Raw genomic sequence first — 19,223 nt, 5'->3', positions numbered from 1 at the left:
GACTAACATGTACTGGGCACTGTGTCTACATGCAGGGAACACAAATATGTCGAGGCTTTTGCCTTGGAAAAGCACAATTTCGTGGGAGAGACAAAGAAAAAAATTGCTAGAGTACTGAATGAGAAATGCATAATCAATGTGAAAACATGACATAGGTATACCATAATAGAGAGGTAGATTAATTACCCCTTGGGTAATCAAAGATTTCATAGAAGAAATACATTCAAGGAGTTTTAAAGAACGAATTTGTCAGGAAGACAATTTTTCAACAAATGCATATCACACTCATAATCAGAAAAAAGTGATAAAAAGTCATTAGTTCAAGGTGATGAGGTTATAGGTAATTATTTTTCTCCTTGTCCTTTTTTTTTGGATTGTGTCCAAATCACATTTTATTTCTGTAATCAGAAAGTGATGCAATATTAATATTGCAAAATGAACTATGTATGCAACACTACTTAAAGGAAAGTCAGACTTTATGCACTGGTCTAAGTCACTCCTGCCTCCACATCCCTTCTGTGCATCTTGCACAGCCCATGCACCTTACACCTCTTGTTGTCTCTGAATACGCCATGCTGATTGGTGCTGTCTCGTATATTTGCCCTTCCTTAGCTATTTGCCAAACTTCTACACGTGATTCAGAACTTGACTTCTGACGTTTCTTCTGTGATGCCTTCTAATATAAATAGAGAAATAAGAATGAGACATATCTGTTAGTTTTCTTTCCTAAAAGAGAGTCAAAGGGTCTTAAAAAAAGGCTTTTCTAGTCTCAAGGCCTCCTCAGCTCAGACTCCCCTTGCCTTGGTGAGCCCTTTGGACATGTCACTCCTGCAGCTCCACCCTTCAATGATCCCTCCTAAATATATTGTGTTATTCACCTCTTGTCTTCCTCACTTTCAATTATGGGTGAGACACACTCATCCTCTGGCCTGGCCTCATGGATCCCTTAGATGCTGGAACTGTGCATGAGAATAGAGGCACTGGGCAACTTTAACCCAAGAATATTGATTCTGTGCTTGATAGTGATTCTTTCATACTGACCAGAAGCTTTGTCTGGCTAGGGAGTCATTTAGAGTGATCTTAAGTCATGCCTTGCTATATAGATCCTCAATAAAACTGGATAAAAATATTTATTATTCAATAAATACAAATTGTGAATCAAAATTTCTTTGAGATGTATTCAGCAAATTTTATTGGATTCTTACTATATGTCAGGCATTATACTTCGTGGAGCTTGCATTCTAGCGTCGGAGACAGAGTAAGTACTTCCAAATAAAAAGGCAAGATACTACCAGATAGAGAACTGCCTCTGGCCTGAAAAGTTAATACTCAGTGTATTCTGGAGAAACTCTTCAGGGTTTAATTCATAAGTGACGTCTTGACAATACCAGACTTCGCTGAGCACCACTCCACTACATTGCCGAGATTCCCTTTGTATTTCTCCCCAGGAAAACATTTCTGGTTACTTTGAAATTGTCTATTTATATTTCTAACTCTTCTATTACTATGAGTTTCTCAAGGACAGGAGTCATGTCTCATATCATTTTTTAGGATTTAACGTAAATTATTCATCCGGAAATATGTCATAAAAGCATATGACTATAAACCATCAAAATCATTTGCAATAGTAGAATCATGTTCCAGGCTGTACAAAATGTCCGTAAGTCTTAACATAAGTTGATTAAACGTGTGGCCTCGATAGAAAGTGAAGAAAGCATACAACACGCACACAAAATGGGAAACATTGACCTAAACTATCAGAGCTGAGTATAGAGAGAAGCTCTCCGGTCAATTCTCTTTGGGCTCCCTCTGCAACACCAGCTTTCAAACTGGGATACGGTTACCTGTAAAAATGTACAGGAATATGCACAAAGAATAAAAAGAACATAAGATAAATAGGGTGATTCTCCCTGCACCTAGAAATTCAAGTGAATTTCAAAATAGGTGTATCATTTGAGTAGAATTCAAAGTTTTCATACATTTTGAAAGTAAACTGGAGACTTCAAGATAAAGTCAAGCTTTCACAGGATCACATCGAATCACATCCTCCAAAAAAAGGATAGGGAGGGTTGGAGGCAGGAAATAGGGAAGAGTCTCACTAAACTCTGCCATTGAGGGAACTCTAGCGAAAAAGCTTAAGATCCTCTGGTCAAAATCAATACTCCTTTTAAGAAAGCAGGTATACCATTTTACTATACCATAAATGACAATTATTTAATAAAAATATGCCAGCTCTAAGTAATAAGAATTAAGCTCTTCAATAACAACTTTCTTTTCTAGGACACAGAGAAATCTTTCAAGACATGATTTGGGATGGGCTGGCTCTATAAACAAAGAAATAAAAATAAGTAAATAATAAAGTCAATTGGTTTCTTCTTTCTGTCTTAAAAAATTTAGAAGGAAACAGTATTTAGAATCATGTTATTTGCCCTAACCTGGTGCCCAGCATTCAAGAAGTTTTCCTAAATTGTCAAATATTTGAAGACTTAACTAAGAAAAGCCTCGATCTTTTTCTTTTTATCATATGTACTTTTCTTTCCTATTCTCTGCACTTCCCAAACAATATAAAAGAAAGCTGACTGAGTGAAAAAGTCCCCAAAAATTATGTGGAAGGATGTATGAAAAGTAAGAAAAACAATATCATTGTCTTTGTTTTGGTGACAAAGGTAAAACATGCATGAAATGAATGTACAAGTTTAAATCAACAATTCCCGAAATATTTTTAAATATTTTAATTTTTTAAATTTTTAGCCTACTTATCCCCATTTTGCAATTGGAAAAGAACTTAGCATTTAGAAATAATTGAAGGAAAACTAAAAATTAAAATGGCGTAACATTTTAAAATGGCATAGACAACAGCAATTGACCTAAACCGTGAACCTGATAACAACATAGATCATGCTCTCACAAAGTTTTCTTCCTCAAAGTTTTGGAAATTCCAACTGTCTGTATGAGTGTGCATGACCAGTCATGTCTGACAAATTACCCAGCCTAACATGGCAGCCAGAATTCCTGGCAGGCCACTGCGTTAGCGTTGTCAGTGCCAACTAAAATCTGCCAATTAAAGTGTAAAAGCTTGCCAGTTAAAAGATACTGATACTTAACCTTTAATCATACATAAAAAATGAAAGTCATTTGTCCATCAGAATTTAAAAAAGGATTTTATTTTACCAATTTGTAAGCAACTACGAGCATAGTTAGTTGACCAAGAAACTATGGCAACAGTTCAAGTCCCTCTAATATAATCAAAAAAAATATTTTAAGAGTAATTTTTTCAGATTTACTTATTTCCTTACTAGTGCTCTTCCCAATATCATATCTACCTGGGGAACTTGAGAAACCTTGTCTATCTGTTCAATCATTTGCAGTATCATCTGTGTCATTTGTGGAGACTACAGATTAAATCAGTAACAGTGGATTAATCAAATAAGTCTGTAGCCCTATGGTAGAACTGCAGGGTGAATTATGCTTCTCATGAGATTTCTTTTTCAATAGCATTTTATATTCTTAATAATGGCTTGGACTGTAAAGCCTATGCATCAGGCTTCTTTAAGACAAACACAATGTGATCAAAAAAGAAGTAGGACTTAGTTATTAAAAATATACCCAAGTGGGGCTGGCCCCATGGCCAGGTGGCTGGGTTCACACACTACCCTTCTGCAGCCCAGGGTTTGCCGATTCAGATGCTGGGCTCAGACCTACACACCGTTCCTCAAGCCATGCTGTGGAGGCTTCCCACAGAGAAGAACTAGAATGGCCTACAACTAGGCTATACAACTATGTACTGGGACTTTGGGGAGAGAAAAGAAAAAGAGGAAGATTGATAGCAGATGTTAGCTCACGGCCAATATTCCTCACCAAAAAAAAAAAATATGTGTATATATGTGTATATATATATATATACACATATATACACATATATATACCTGAGTGGCTAACAAATCACCTAGGTAACTCTGTCTTGGAGTCCAATTCCAGAACTCGGATACCTGTACAAATATTTTTGGCTTTCTGACTTTAATTCATTCTTAAAACCCCTGCTGCTAAGTGAAAAGCCATTAAATAAAAGAAGAAAAAAATCCCATTAATTTTAATATGAAAAATTTGATGTTTCACCTTAACCAAAAATACGGAAACAATTTTCACATGTAGAAGAAATACAACTATTAAATAACAACTATTAAACAATAAAAATCACTTACATACATAATAAACAATTAAATAAGTACTCTTTGAATGTAAAAGGTGATGTAATGGAAGGTTTAATGTACTTGTCAATAGAGAGAGAGAAGCTTTGAGAATATATAATGGTTAGTGGAGAACTGGCAAGGGAGTCACTCTGGAGGTTGGGGAAGAGTCAAGCATTTCAGACAAGCATTCAGCAGCAGAATTTGACAAGCTTGATGATGATTTTCTTTTCCTAGAAGAATCTCCTGATGTGGAAGCCTGCGGAATATCTGAGGAAGAAGGGTGCCAAAGCAGATGTGATGGCATTTAAAGATAATGTTTTTCTCCATATTGTTGTCAGATTCAGTCATGTATTTATGAAGTAGGAAACCATTCTTTTCCTCTCATTGACTCATTAGTGTTGGGGCAGGAGACTAATAAGTTCATGCTGGAAGGCAGTGAGTGGGCCTCAACAGGAATAGCAACTGATGAGCTCAGAGAATTGTAAATACTTTAATTCTGGATTGGAGAAAGGACTCATGTGCATAAGAGCATTTCACTTTAATAAATAATGCTGTGCTTATGATTGGTGTGGGTTGGAGTGTGGAAAAGTTTTTACACTGAAAAAAAGAGTCATGTGAAAAATGGTACATTTTATTTCAAGAACCCTTATGGCAAAAAGTTATGCAAGGAATTCTCTATTTTGTTTTATTCCACCCCATTTCTGACTTGTACCTATCGTTATTCAGCTGCTGTTGTTCTGTTTCTTCTCATGTCCCACTTGGCATGAAGTTTCAGCAATATCCTTGCTTTCTTAGTTTGGCTCTGGTTTCTAAATCTGGTTGATCATTTTCTCTCTCTCTACTTTTCCCTTCATATAGCAGAGCTGATCCTAGTATGAGTACTCATTTTTGGATCCCCTTCTTCCTTCAAGATAATGCAAATATTACATCTTTGAACATTTTTGATAACCAGTCCTGCCTCGGGCATACATACCTTCCCAGATACAACAAGACATGCACAATCTTGATATTTGCAAAGTATTTTGTGGATATTCTAGGACTTGTTTATCTACACGGCAGGCTCCATACTCTAGGTTAGGATCTTCTTGAGTATAAGAACCATGTCTAGTTCATTTTCATATCCTCAAAGCTTTACATACAACTTCATTATTTATTATTTATTGAGGGCATACCATATGTGCAGGTAGTAGGCCAGATGCTAGAAATAAAATAGCAAAAATAGGCGTGGTTCTGTGCTCTCATAAAGCTTATAGTCTAGTAGGAGAGAGATATTAATGATATAATCTCAAAATTAATAGTAAATTTGTCACCCTGACAACATCTATGAAGGAGAGGAATGTATTGCTATGCACCCATAACCGAAAACTCAGACTTCATTAAGATGTCCTCTGAGGAAGTGATATGTGAACAGAACTCAAAGATGAGTTAATTAGGCAAATAGGTGAGAAGTGAGCCTCCCAGCTGGAAAGGGTACAATGAGTAAGGACTTGGTAGCAAGGGAGAAGATATTGACTATGAATGACTAAAAGAAGGCCAACATGGCTGGAGTGCTGAGAATGGGGATAAGTGTAACCTGAGGCTAGAGATGTAGGTAAGGGAAGAGCTTGCAAGCCTTTGTAGATATGGAAAGATTTTTGTCATTATTCAAGAAATTAGGAGGCCACTGAAGGTGGAAGTAGGAGGATAACACGATTAGATTTGTGCTTCCAAACATCTGTCTGGATGCAGAGAACAGAAAGGATGGAGGGAAAGTATATTCATTAGATCGGTAAAAAATTTATTACAGTAGCAGAGGTGAATAATAATTTGAGATTAGAATAGGTTGATGGTGGTGGAGATGGAGAGATGTATATACAATTCAAAAATTCTTAGGAGGAAAATCCAGTAAGACTGGATAATGGATTGCAGGTGGGGGTTGATGCATATAGAAGTGTCAAGGGTGATCTTGGTTTTCTAGCTTCTACAACTGAAAGGTTAGCACTGCTTTTAGCTGTGATAGAAAATAATAGGTTAGGACCAAGTTTGGAGGAGACTCATTATTTTGGGTTAGGACATGTTGACTTTGAGGTACTTTGGGGATATATAGGAGATGAAAGCAAATGGACAATGAATTATAAGAATCTAAAATTCAGATGGATGGTCTTGGCTGTATACTTAAATTTTCCTATCATCTGAGAGCCATTGAAACTGTGGCTGTGAAGGAAACAACATGTATGAAAAAGTGTAGAGCAAGGAGAGCAACAAGTCTGGGGCTGAGACTTGGGGGACCCCAGCATGCTGGACAGAGAAGATTAGAATGCAGAGTGAGGAGTAGGCAGGAGATAGGAAAAAAACAGTCTTCCATGCCAAAATAAAAAGGCAACAGAGGACATTTCAGGGAGGAAGAAACAGCCAACAGTGTTCAAACTGCTGAGAATTTAAGTAAGAGGAAGATTGGAGAAGGTGCATTGGGCTATTTGAGAATACCTAAAATGCAGCATAACATGGTAATTAAAGACTCTGCAGCCAAAATGGCAGGTATCAAATCCATGCTCTACAATTTAGCACCTATGTGACCTCAGGCAAAACCATTAACCTCTCAGTACCTCAATTTGCTTATCCGTAAAATGGGAATAATAATAATATTTACTCCAGAGGGCGATTGTAAGGATGAAATGAGTTAATTGTGCAAATTAACTAAGATGGTGTCTGTCACACAGTAAGAGCCATTTAAGTGTTAGTTCTTGTTATTTTTAATGAAAAGAAGCTAATTTAGAGGGTGAGGTTAAATATAAGTGGAAGAGAACAAATAGTAACAAGGTTTTTGAGAGGTGGAAGGAGTGGAATGCAAAGCATAAATGGGGGGGTTAGCCTAAACTAGGAGTACTGCTGGTTTCTCTGTTATAAAAGAAAGGAAGAAGGGTGGGATACATGTGATAGACGAAGGTCTGCATCTTATACTGGCAAATAAGACAACTCCACTCTGACAACTTGAATTTTTTTCTGTTATAAATGGGAGCTAAGGTCATCTGTTGAGCGTGCAGGGGGAGGAATTTAAAATAGTTATTATGGGGAGTAGAAGCACTTGTTGACCAGAAAAACATAATGTGATTGCTCTGGAATACCAAGGGCCCATTTGGTGAGACTGTGAACTTAAATTTATAAAGAAATAAATCTGTGTCTGTGGAACATTATCTCCACATTAGCTCCTCAGGAGCATTAGCTGCTCAGATGTATAATGCTCAGAAAACAAATGATTGGGTTTATTGAGTTCACCCAGGGTTGGTGTTCTGCCAGAGGGTTGTGATAAAATACAGCAGAGCAGGGACATTTAAGTCATTACCAAAAGTGTTACTTAAATAATTACATCATGGAGTCAAGACTGAATGAGGACAAAAATGAATAAAGGAAAGGTTTTATGGTTGAGTGAAAGCAGGAAGGTCAACAGAATGGAGGTCTTCCTGAAGTTGAAGAATGGTTACAGGGTGAGGAGGCAAGGCTGGAAGAAAATAAGCTTGTAGTGAAAAAGTGAGAAATTTGAATTAACGATAGTTTTAAGTAAGCAATTACCTAAAGGTGATAGCAAGGCCCAAATTATCACCTTGTCACCATAGGAGTGAATGTCTAACGTGGAGCAAAATAGCAGGTCATTGAAGATGAGACGGTGAGGACAGGTCACCTGCACGTATAGTGAAGCCATTGAGGATGGTGGTGGGCTTGTGCCAAAGGTGTGATAAACGAGGAATTGAGATGAACAGCGCTGCTTCTACTGAATTTTACTAAACTGTGAAAGATAAACCAAACAAACATTTAGCACTAAAAAAAGTGAGAATATAATTTTGAAATTTTGAACATTCAATGTGTATATATTCTGTGACATAATATAATTTTACATATTATTAATCTATTTTAAAGATGAGGAGACTGGAGGTTGAATAACTTGCCCAAGTCACAAGCATTCTAAATGGCTGAACGGATAGTCAAACACAAATCTTCCGACTCTGGAGCCTACAACCCCAAACCTAATTCTAAACTAGATGGCCTCTGGAGACTTAGTACCTGTCTAGCTCATTTAGTAAAACATTAGACTCACAATGAACAACTGATGAATTTGGCCCCCACATTACGTGTGATACTTAGAAAAAGCATACAGAGCAGGAATATGACTTCCCTTCTAAATTTGATATTTCATCATTTGAATAGCTTAACAGGTCTTTTGAGATGAGTAAGTTTAATAAAAGCTTGACCGTTCTCCACGGTCTTGGAAAAACTTAGGCCCAGACGTTTCCTGAGGCTCTTAATAATATAGTCGATAATACCACAATGAAACAGCCTCAGAAATAGAGTAAATGTCATGGAAACTTTTATGCCATTTAACTTTCTGGTTGTTCTTTGTCATCACATGCTACAGAGTTTAATACTTCATTGGACTATTTTCAAAACCATAAGTTGAAAGAGAAGAAATTTGATCTTGGTCCATTGAAGAAAATGATTCTACACCCAGAATTAGATTCCTTACTTTGCATAAATCCTATTTTGTAAGAGCGAATTAATTATCCATAAAAAGAAAGGAGTAGCTTCCATCTTGTTTTAAAGCTTGATATACCCTCACCAGCACTGGAAATTGAAAAGATCAATCTTGCAACAAATGGGAAGTTGTCTTCAAGCCATAAAAGATGTTTTTAGAATGACTGAGTATCCCAAGGAGGCACAAGAGAAAAAAAAAATGTGAGTGGAACATCACAGCAAATTGGTACTTATCCCGTACTTTCTGGGGTCACGGTTTTACAGAAAGAAAAAATTTTGGTCTTTTTCCATCAATCTCTATATTCTAGAAGTTTTAAAGTTATCATGGTTCATTTCATTCAAAACCCTCATACTCAAAGAATATAGCACATATTGGTTGTTTGGGGCCACCAAGGATCCATTCACCTGACTGTATTTGGGAATTCCATTCTCCATTATTAGACTATGTGCTTCAGATGGAACCTCCAACTCCAGGATCCAGGATCAGATCATGAGGCCTTCCTTGTCCCCAATCATTACCTTAGGGATAGGCATGTGACTTGAACCAAATGAATCAGGACCAATCAGAGCTGATCCTGGGGCCTCTGCTTGAGTGACAGAAAAAAGGCATTCACTCTTGTCTTTTAGATTTGGATTTAGAAAGATGTAGATTGGAGCTATCTTAAAAACTTAAGGGAAGACTCTCTGAAAATAGGGTCAATATAGAGGAGGACCGAGTCAAAGGATGAAAAGAAAAACGAGGAGGAAAAAATAAAACAAGTTGTGGTAGCTACTTTTGTACATTGAACACAGCCATACCCAAACTCTTCTGGAATTTTGTAGTATGCAAGCCAATAAATTTATTTATTGCATATGTCACTTTAGTTAAGATTTTTCTGTAACAACGAATGAATCCTACCTGACACAGTGACTCAGCATCTACTGCCCAACTAAACATCAACATTCTAGAGATTCATGCTGGAGGAGAGAAACCTGAGGGTATGATTCCTGAGGCTGTGTTCTTCAAGAATTGTGGCTTCAAGAGGCCAAATTATCCTCAAATTTTAAGCCAGGATATGATTTTGAAGGCCAGCTCCCCTGCATAACATAATTGGGTAGGTGATCTAACCTCAGTTTCATCATCTGCAAAATGGGAATAATAATAGTAATATTTCATGGAATTATTTAACATAAAGTTGGATAGTGTATGCCCAACTTCTAACAGAGTACCTAGAACATACACATATTCAATAATTGGTAGTAGTATTCTTTGTTGGCCTGTATATCTCTCCCCCGTTGTTCATTAAGCTTCTCAGAGTTATCTGTATCTCTGCACTGGTCCAGAGTCCTACACAGAGTAGGTAGTCAATAATTGCTTGTTGAATGAACAAATTAAGTTACTGAATAGTCTATACTCTCTTAGTCTCAGTTATTCTAGTCTCAAAAGTGTTCTTGTTTGGATGACAAATTACACAATAACCAAATTTATACTATTCTTATTTTTTGTTTCTAAGCCAATTTCTCCAGCTTTAATCTAAGCAGGCTTTCTCTTACTTGGCCTTCCAAGGATACAAAGAAGGCTTGATTAGGATTATCCTACAAATATTTTTGTCAAATACAAACTAGTTTTTCATCACTTTGTTGACAGAGGAAGACTTGGTGGTGGAAGACAGAGCTCTGGACTTCAATTCTAAAAGACTGGAGAAGTCCTAGTCCTGTAGGTTACCTCCTGTAGGACATGAGGCAAGTTGCAAAATTTCATTTTTCTCATTTGTAGTAAAATGAGCTTAATAATCTCACCCCATAAAAATTTTGGTGTGATTAAATGAAATAATATACGTGAAAGAGTGCTTTGAAAACTGTTTAACACTACGTTAGTAATTATGATTAATACTTTGAATTAACCAGGAAAGGACTCATTCTCTTCTTTCTATCTTAGAAACAATTGATCAAAATCTTTAACCTTCAAATTTATTGTTTCTTTTCAACAATTGAAAAGGGGCGTGACTGAGCTTTAGATTTTAGTAACAGAGTTTTATTATGAAGTAGGAGGAAAAATGTAAGGAAAAAGAGGAATGTGTTTCATGAATGCCACTCCCTTAGCCTGGATTTTTCTTCTCTCCAACCCATCAATCCCCTCCATCCCCCTAGGCCCATCTGATGATTTCCTACACACCAAGTAAGGCTCAGATCCCCTATCATCTGCTAGAGAAAGAATTCTTCTCCAAGTAGAACTAACCACCAATTCTGCTAGATCCTCATTGCATATGGTGGTCCAACTCTATTTTGGTACCTGTCACAGGAAATGGCACTTATCTTTTTAGATGCTTGTTTCCCCTACTAAGCTATAATCTCCTTGAAATAGGGGTCTATATATTATTTATCTTTATATCACCAAAAATTAGTATAGACACTGACACATAAAAATGCCTAGGACACATATTTGTTGAATTCAATGGAACTGAGCATTTATTAATCCCATACTGTGGATTAGAAAATATACTAGGTGCTTTGCATCTGTTGTCTTATTTACTCCTCCAAAAAATCCAATGAAATAGACATTAACTTTTACCATTTTAAAATTGAAAACAACTGGGGCTTAAAACCACCCAAAGGTCATTCCATAATCTTCTGGATGAGCTAAGTTAGGACCTGTGCTCATTATTAAAAATGTGAATTATGGAAATATAATAGCTATACATTTCTCTTTCTTATCACCATGACCTGCAAATAACCACTGAGATTGATAAAGACCATTCTCAATTCTTTGAGTGTGTATAAACCTGTTGATTAGCCAGAAAAGAGAATTATCATTTATCAGATTTTGTGACTCTGAAAGCCTGATCATTCCAAACTGCACTGGAGGAGCTGCTCCTGAGACATTACAGCAAATAAATGTAAGCACAGAAACTCTATCTGAGAAATCTAAAAGCTAGTAATGTCCTTTATCTATTAGAGAAGAGCAGTAGTAAATCAATTTGAGCTAGGAGCTACAGGACCAAGGCTTAGAAATAAAATAATGGTACCCACAGCAATAGAGCAAAGAATGAAACATGGGATAGTAAAAGATAAGGAAGACGTATTCAGATAACAGGACTGTAATTATAAATGACTTTTAGCCTCAGTAAAATTAATTGAGAAGCTCTTGATAGATGGTTAAGACTGAGCCTTAAATGACATTGACTGTGAGTTATGGCTTTTTGGTACATACTCTGACAGAATTTCCCTGAAGTGAGTCAAAGCTAGATCTATGCCAATGACAATGCATGAGATGGATAGAAAAGTGTCAAATGATTGATCAGACGCTTGACCACAGGGTTGCCGACTATAATTTTTAGAAATTGAAAAGCAGTTTTTACAAGAAATTGAGCTGTAAACTATATCATGTAGGGAGGGAAAAGGAAGTTCGCAGAGAATAGATGGTCTGAGTAGGATGTGACAGATTAGTCTCTGAATTAATTTTTAAATTCCTTCATGATGACCTATCATCACCATCTTCTTATCATCCAACCTCCACATTGCCACTAACATAATCATTTTCAAATGCAGAGCTGCTCAAAATATTTTAGAGTTCCCAGTCTCCCACAGGATGGAGTACAATCTTCCTTGTATGTCATGTATCATCCTTCACAATGTGAACCAGACTTACATTTGCAATGCTAGTTCCTTTATTCTTAAAACATTCTATACTCTTTCAAAAACATAGCACCTTTGGCATGCTATTCCTGTACCTAAGATGTTCTTTCCCTTCCTCCCTTTTGGTGAATTCCATGTATCCCTCAAGACCTAGTTCAGGTGTTGCCTCCTCTGAGAATTCCTCTCCAGTTCTCCTAGGTGGAACAGTGATATCATCTGAACACCATCTATATAGCATTATCCCTTCACCTTATAATCATCCATCTCCCCCTCCAAATGGCAAGCAGAGACCATGACTTCTTAACCTTTCAGGGCCTAATACCTGATATTGTGAGCATCACTATATACTTTAGGCCCTAGAATATAGTACTAAGGAAAACATATCCTTGCTTAATTTCATGGAGGTGAGGAACAAGGAAAAATATAAAATAAGCAAATATATATGCCAGATGATGATAACTGCTACGAAGAAAAATAAAAGAAGGTATGGGGATAAAAGTGACAGGAAGGTGGTATTACTTTAACTTACATAGTCAAGAAAAATCTTCTGAAAAGGTGATATGTGGCATTTGTGCAGAGATAGTTCAGCAGAGACATTGAGACAGTGAGCCAGAACATGCCAGAATCTGGGTGATGCCCAAAGAGGAGAGTATCTTAGGAGAGTAATCCAGTGTTTAGGAGCAGGAAAACCTGGATGGAGAAAATAAACCACATCCTAGGAAGGGTTGAAGGTCAAAGCTGGGGAATTAGTATAGTATAGAGTGACTTGATTCTAGCATCCAACCAACCCAAGTTGATATCCTAGTGACACATCAGTTTTGTGTGTGTGTGTGTGTGTCTGTGTGTCTTAGGGTAGAAGGGATACTCCTAGAATTCTGAACTTCCATTAGGAAAATTCAGAATGCAAATAGGTTTGGATACCAACTGACACTTTCATTTTTCTGTGTCCGGTGCCACAGTCAACTCCATTTAGAGATCTCAGGGCTGAGAATAAGCTGGGCAGTCAGGATCCCCATAGCCAAGACTTTCTCAACCTTGGCACTATTGACATTTTGGACAAGATAATTATTTATTGTGGCCGGCTACCCTGTGCATTGTGAGATGTTTAGCAGCATCCCTGTCCTCTGCCTAGTCTCCAGACATTGCCAAATTCCCATTGAGGGAGGAGAACAAAGTTGTCCTCAGTTAAGAAACATGTCTGTAGACAAAGGGAACAGAGTGGAGAGAGAGGCAATTGAAGCCATGAAGACATAACTGCAGACAATCAAAGCAAACAGGCCTACGGGGTCTAAATCAAATTGTTACTTGAGCTTTCATTTATGAGATAGCGACAGATAACCAGAAATGTCTTCATAACCCTATTCCTGAACCCTTGAAAATCTTTAATTATCTAAGAATCAGTCATGCCTATTTCACCAAACCAAAGAAATGAAAATAATTAATTTATTTTAGAAGGATTTTGAACAGCCAGGTTTGAAAAGATAATAGGCTTTCATCAAATCCTCCTTTCTGACATATTACTATTAATCCAGATTGTGTTTACTTGTAACAAATGTCAAGTTTGTACTTGTGTTCCTTAAAGATTGCACTTTTCTTTGAAGGTGTTGCTTTTATTCCTTTGTTAGACAAGCCTATATTGAACGGTTACAGTGTGTTTGTATATGGGTACTCAATAGGAAGGAGCTATAGTCTCTGGCCTTCAGGATACACAATGAAAAAAGACAGCTATGTATTTGCAGGCATTCTGTTTCTGATTAGCTCATAACTTGGCATGAAATAGCATGAGCTGCTGGCTCCCTTTCCTGTATCCCGGATTAGAGAAACCACAAAAGTGATAGGGAAGTTAATGGATCCCAGACACTAACCTAAAATCTATGAAAAATTCCTGGGTAGACAGAGTGGCTGGGTTGTTATGGTGTACATGTGTGTGGGGGTGTGTGTAGGTTGTCATGGTGTACGTGTGTGGGGTGTGTGTGTAGGTTGTCGCGGTGTACGTGTGTGGGGTGTGTGTAGGTTGTCGTGGTCTACGTGTGTGGGGCGTGTGTGTAGGTTGTCGTGGTGTACGTGTGTGGGGTGTGTGTAGGTTGTCATGGTGTACGTGTGTGGGGCGTGTGTGTAGGTTGTCATGGTGTACGTGACGTGTGTAGGTTGGGTGTGAGTGTGTGTGTGTTTGGGGGAGGGGAGGATGAGAGATGATAGTCTAGATCTAAAGTGGGTTGTGCACCATAAGATTTCCTTCCTCTTTGCAGATAGACGTCACCTACTAAAGTAGCTGACATCTTCAGGGAAATATTCACTCTCAAAAACAGATCATGAAACATTTACAGAATACAAACATTATAAAAGAAAAACAACAAACTGAACAACTACATGATTTGAGCAGTACCAATAAACCAATCAGAACAATGAGTCAAAATAAGCATAATAAATATTCTCAAATATATAAAAGAAGATTTTGAGGAAAATGAGCAGGAACAAGAAAAATGGGCATTATGAAAACTGAAAATTGAAAGAAAGACTTCAATAGATTGGTTGAACAGCAAAATGGATATAGACAAAGAACTCAGTAGTAAGCTTGAATGTCAGGATACAGAACTCTCCCAAAGGGCATCAGGAATAACAGAGATAGATTGATTTTTTTTATTAGTCCCAGAAGGAAAAGAAAAAAAATAATGGAGGGAAAAATCTTTTTTTAATTATAACTGAGAATTTCACAGAATAACAAAAAATAGTTTAAAATTTCATATTAATTACAGTGACATAAATGAGCTAAACTTACATCTAAAAGCAGAGACTATCAGATTAGCTAAGAAAATAAGATCCGGAAATATATTAACTCTATAACATAAATTTAAAACAAAATAATATACAAAGTTTAAATAGGAAAAGACAGAAAAATATACAAAATATAGATAATTAAACAAAAAGTCATGGTAGCAATTTTATATCAGTCAAAATATAATTTAAGATGGAAAACGCATCAAAAAAAGAGATGTCACATACTGGTAAAAAGAGCAATTAATTGTCAGCAATCATACTTTTTATATAAACAGTACTATTGATTCAATCTATATAAAGAAACAACTGACAGAAATGGGTAGCGAAAAGATAAAATAAAATTGCAGCTGGAGATTTTAACATATACCCACTTAGAATCTGATAGAGCAGTTGGGCAAAAAAAAAAGATATTTGCAGCATTAGATTAGATTCAAGATTAATGTCTTGAATGTATAAGGAATTTTAGCCTAGCAAGAATAAGACAGAAAACTCAATGGGAAAATGATGAAGGCTCTAAATAGTTAATATTCACAGAAGGGAAAACCTAAATGGCTATAAGTATATGACGAGACAAGAAAACACACTAATAATCAGAAAAATTCTAACGTTTTATCTATTTTTCTCCATATTTCTTTCTAAAGCAATGAATTAAGTGTATATACAACAGTACGGAGTAATATTAAAACCTAATTTTACAGTAAAAATGTACAAAAAATATACTTTAGTATGCTATGGTATATGCAAGTTTAAACATATATATATATAAACAAAATGACACTATATAGTCTTCATGAACTTGTGCCTAACTAAGGACATAAATTCGCCAGAATAACTGTCCGTGTTAGGTAGAGATTATGAGTAACAAGCTGGGATGGAGAATGGAATAATAAAGTGAAACAAAAGGAGAGGGCTCTTGTATAGACCAATGATGATTATAACTCCATGAATGAATGAATATGACTTAATCAACTCTATGAACCTGGTAGAAAATAAATTACATTGTTTTGGAAGGACAGAGTAAGGAGAAACTAGTTGTATGGGAAGTGGGTGGTAAATGCTTCGGGGAGGCAAGGACAACTAAACTGAGTCTTCGAGGAGAAGTAGGATTATACTAGGTGGAGAATGCAGAGAGGAAATGATTCCAAGGTTATGAAACTGCATACTCAGGGACACAGTTGAGAAAGATATCATCATGTTCAGGGAACAGCAAGTAGTCTAGTGGTCTATAGATTGTAAGATTTGGTGGATTGGGGAAGATAGGTGGAGGGGTAAGAGACACATGGGAGGTGTCAAGGCCAGAGTGATGGATTGGGTCCAGATTGTGAAGACCCTCTATGTTCTGCTAGAAAGCCACTGGAAACCTAGAGAGATGAGAATAAGGGATAGATTGATCCTTAGTGGCTTGTGAAAGTTACAGGAAGAATCTCCAAGCTGTCACAAACTAGCCAAGCTGTCAAGATTCCAGAGCTGAAGCAAAGTAAAGCAGTTAGCTAAAATGAGGCTCCCATGAAGAATGTCCCTGTCACTCAGTCTGGGGTGGCATCTGCTGTAACTGGAGACTAGAAAGTCAACAGACACTTTGATCGTCAAATGATTTATGTCAGCCGTCGTGTATCTGAGTGGCAGCCACACATCTGTCATCAGGACAGTGTTGTATAAAAGCAATTTTAATTGCCTCTGGATTATAAATAAAATGAGCAGAGCATCACAGAGATAATTCATGGGATCACTGCTAATTTGCAGATTGCATTACAAAGGACAAAGTAAACCCCCAATGGGCTGGGTTTGGGGGGAGGGAGTTATTTCACTGATAGGAGGTGTAGGCAGGACTGTTTTAATAACAAATGGCAACATTCATCCTATGACAAGAGCCTCAGTTCAGAAAAATGTCTAGCTGATGTATTCTGTTTTCTGTCCTGTATTTAACCAACTGTAGAAGGTATTGACGGAAGAAGTAGGCTGTAAGAAAAGGACTTTGTGAATGTCAAATGTTAAAAGAAATATTTACATTTTAGGTAATCTCTTCCAGTTGGCTATACATATTAGCCACTGTTTAATGTCTCCATACCTGCTTTTCACCTGCTTCTCTCTGACGTTTCTCTCCTCTCCATTCCCTTCTGCTTCTGCCCTCCTGTAAACCCTTATCTGCCTCTTCCTCACTTGTGTCTCTCTCCTGTCATTGCAGAATGAATCCTCCTGAAGCACCACTCAGGTTATTCGAGTCCCTTACAGAGAACTTCCACTAGGCTGACCACTGCTCACATAATTCAGTTCCTACTCTTTTTTTGGAGGTCAAGGCGCTTCATGATACCTATTCATTCATTCAATTCATTCACGAAATATTTATTGAACACCTACCACATGCCAGGCTCTGTTCTGGACGCATGGGACATACCAGTGAACAAAATTTGACAGATACCCCCACCCTCATGGGGCTTACATTCTATGGGGGCCCTCAACACTTCAAACTGATTTTTCATCAGCTTTCTAAGAAAACGCAAATCAGGTTACTCATAAGCTAATACCATAATCCTCAAACACTTTCCCAACTTTTTACCTTTGCTTGACTTTTTATTTATATATTCAATAAATACTTTTCTATTAAACATATCTTTGACATCCACGAGCACAATCCCTCCAATTCCTTGAGCTCTCAGTTCTCCGACCTTTGCTTCACAGATCCCTTCCTCCTCTCCACCTCAGCCACCCTCTCCCATGGCCGTCCGTTTAACTTCTCACCAAAAATGGCACCAACTCTGAACTCTTCACTCCATGACCTGCCTCTAATGACCACATCCCAATCTTCTAGCTCTCCTCTTGTAGTGGTGCAGCTGCAACAACTCTGACATTATCATCACTTTTAACAGATTTTTTTTTTACTATCATTCCCCACCATCAAGTCCTCACTGAACTCCTTACTCAGATTTAATATGTTAATACAGTTTATATCACACATCCATGTCTCTATCTCCCCACACATATCTTTTCTGTCACTTTATCCCTGAGACCCAGAACAGTAATCAAAATAATAACCAAAACTAACATTTACTGGACGCTCACGATGTGCCAGGCTCTGGTCCAAATGCTTTCACATATGAACCTATTTAACCCTCATAGCAACGTTATGACATACATTACTTTATCTCCTCCCTTTTACTGATCAGAAAACTACTATTTTGCATTTCAGTTCTTTTAGTTATTACCCTAGAAATTATAACAAGTATCCTAAACTTATGAAGTCAAATGTTAATTAATTAGAGGCCAGGAGAAATTAAATAACTTGCCCAAGTTCACAGAGGTTGTAGGTGGTAGGGCAAGGATTCAAAATTCATACAGAAGTCCCAGTTCCAGTCCCATTTACTTAACCACTACACTATCTACACTATCAGAGAACTTAGTACATGCTCAACAAATATATAGAATGAATGAATAAATGGTTCCTCTCGTTATAAGTCACGCATTCCCTCTGATTACTGAAACCCTCTCAATCTGTCATGCCCCAGCTTGACTGCTCCCTCCTTCATGAAGACTTGTTTGATAAGTCCTCCCTAACCCCAACTCATTTAGAAGGGAAAAGAACCTCTGATGGTTGCATCACATAAATTGCTTCATGTGAAAACAATCCTATAAGGTAGGCAGTATGTTTACAGATAACAATGGCAATAATGGTAACCACAAGCATTTCTGAGGCCTGACTATATTCCAGCACTTAATTAAGGTCTTTATATCTACAGACCCATTTAATACTCAGAATATCCTCGTGGGATAGGTATTATTATTATCCCCACTTTATACACAAGAAAACTGAGAATTAAATCTTTTCAGAACATGGTGATAAATAAACAAGTTCTAAATAAAATTATAGCTGCTCAGTAAATGTACGGTGAATATGATTCGATCCCAATGCAACTGGAAGCCACATCCATTTGTGAGGAATCTTACCCACTCAAAACATTTTTTGGGCTAGTAAATATAAATGTCTTTTTGTTCACACTGCAATCTTCCTTTGACTTCTGCATAACAAAAACAAGGTTGGCACCAAAACTATCATAAAAAAATTATCCAAACTCCTTTGAATTTACCCTGGTTCTGGATCTAGCCCATATCCCAATCCTACTGGCTCAGATGTGGCTA

This window comes from Equus asinus, chromosome 20, assembly GCF_041296235.1.
Source record: "Equus asinus isolate D_3611 breed Donkey chromosome 20, EquAss-T2T_v2, whole genome shotgun sequence".
Lineage (NCBI taxonomy): Eukaryota > Metazoa > Chordata > Mammalia > Perissodactyla > Equidae > Equus > Equus asinus.
The sequence above is the reverse complement of the archived record's forward strand: the minus strand, read 5'-3'. Positions refer to the sequence as shown.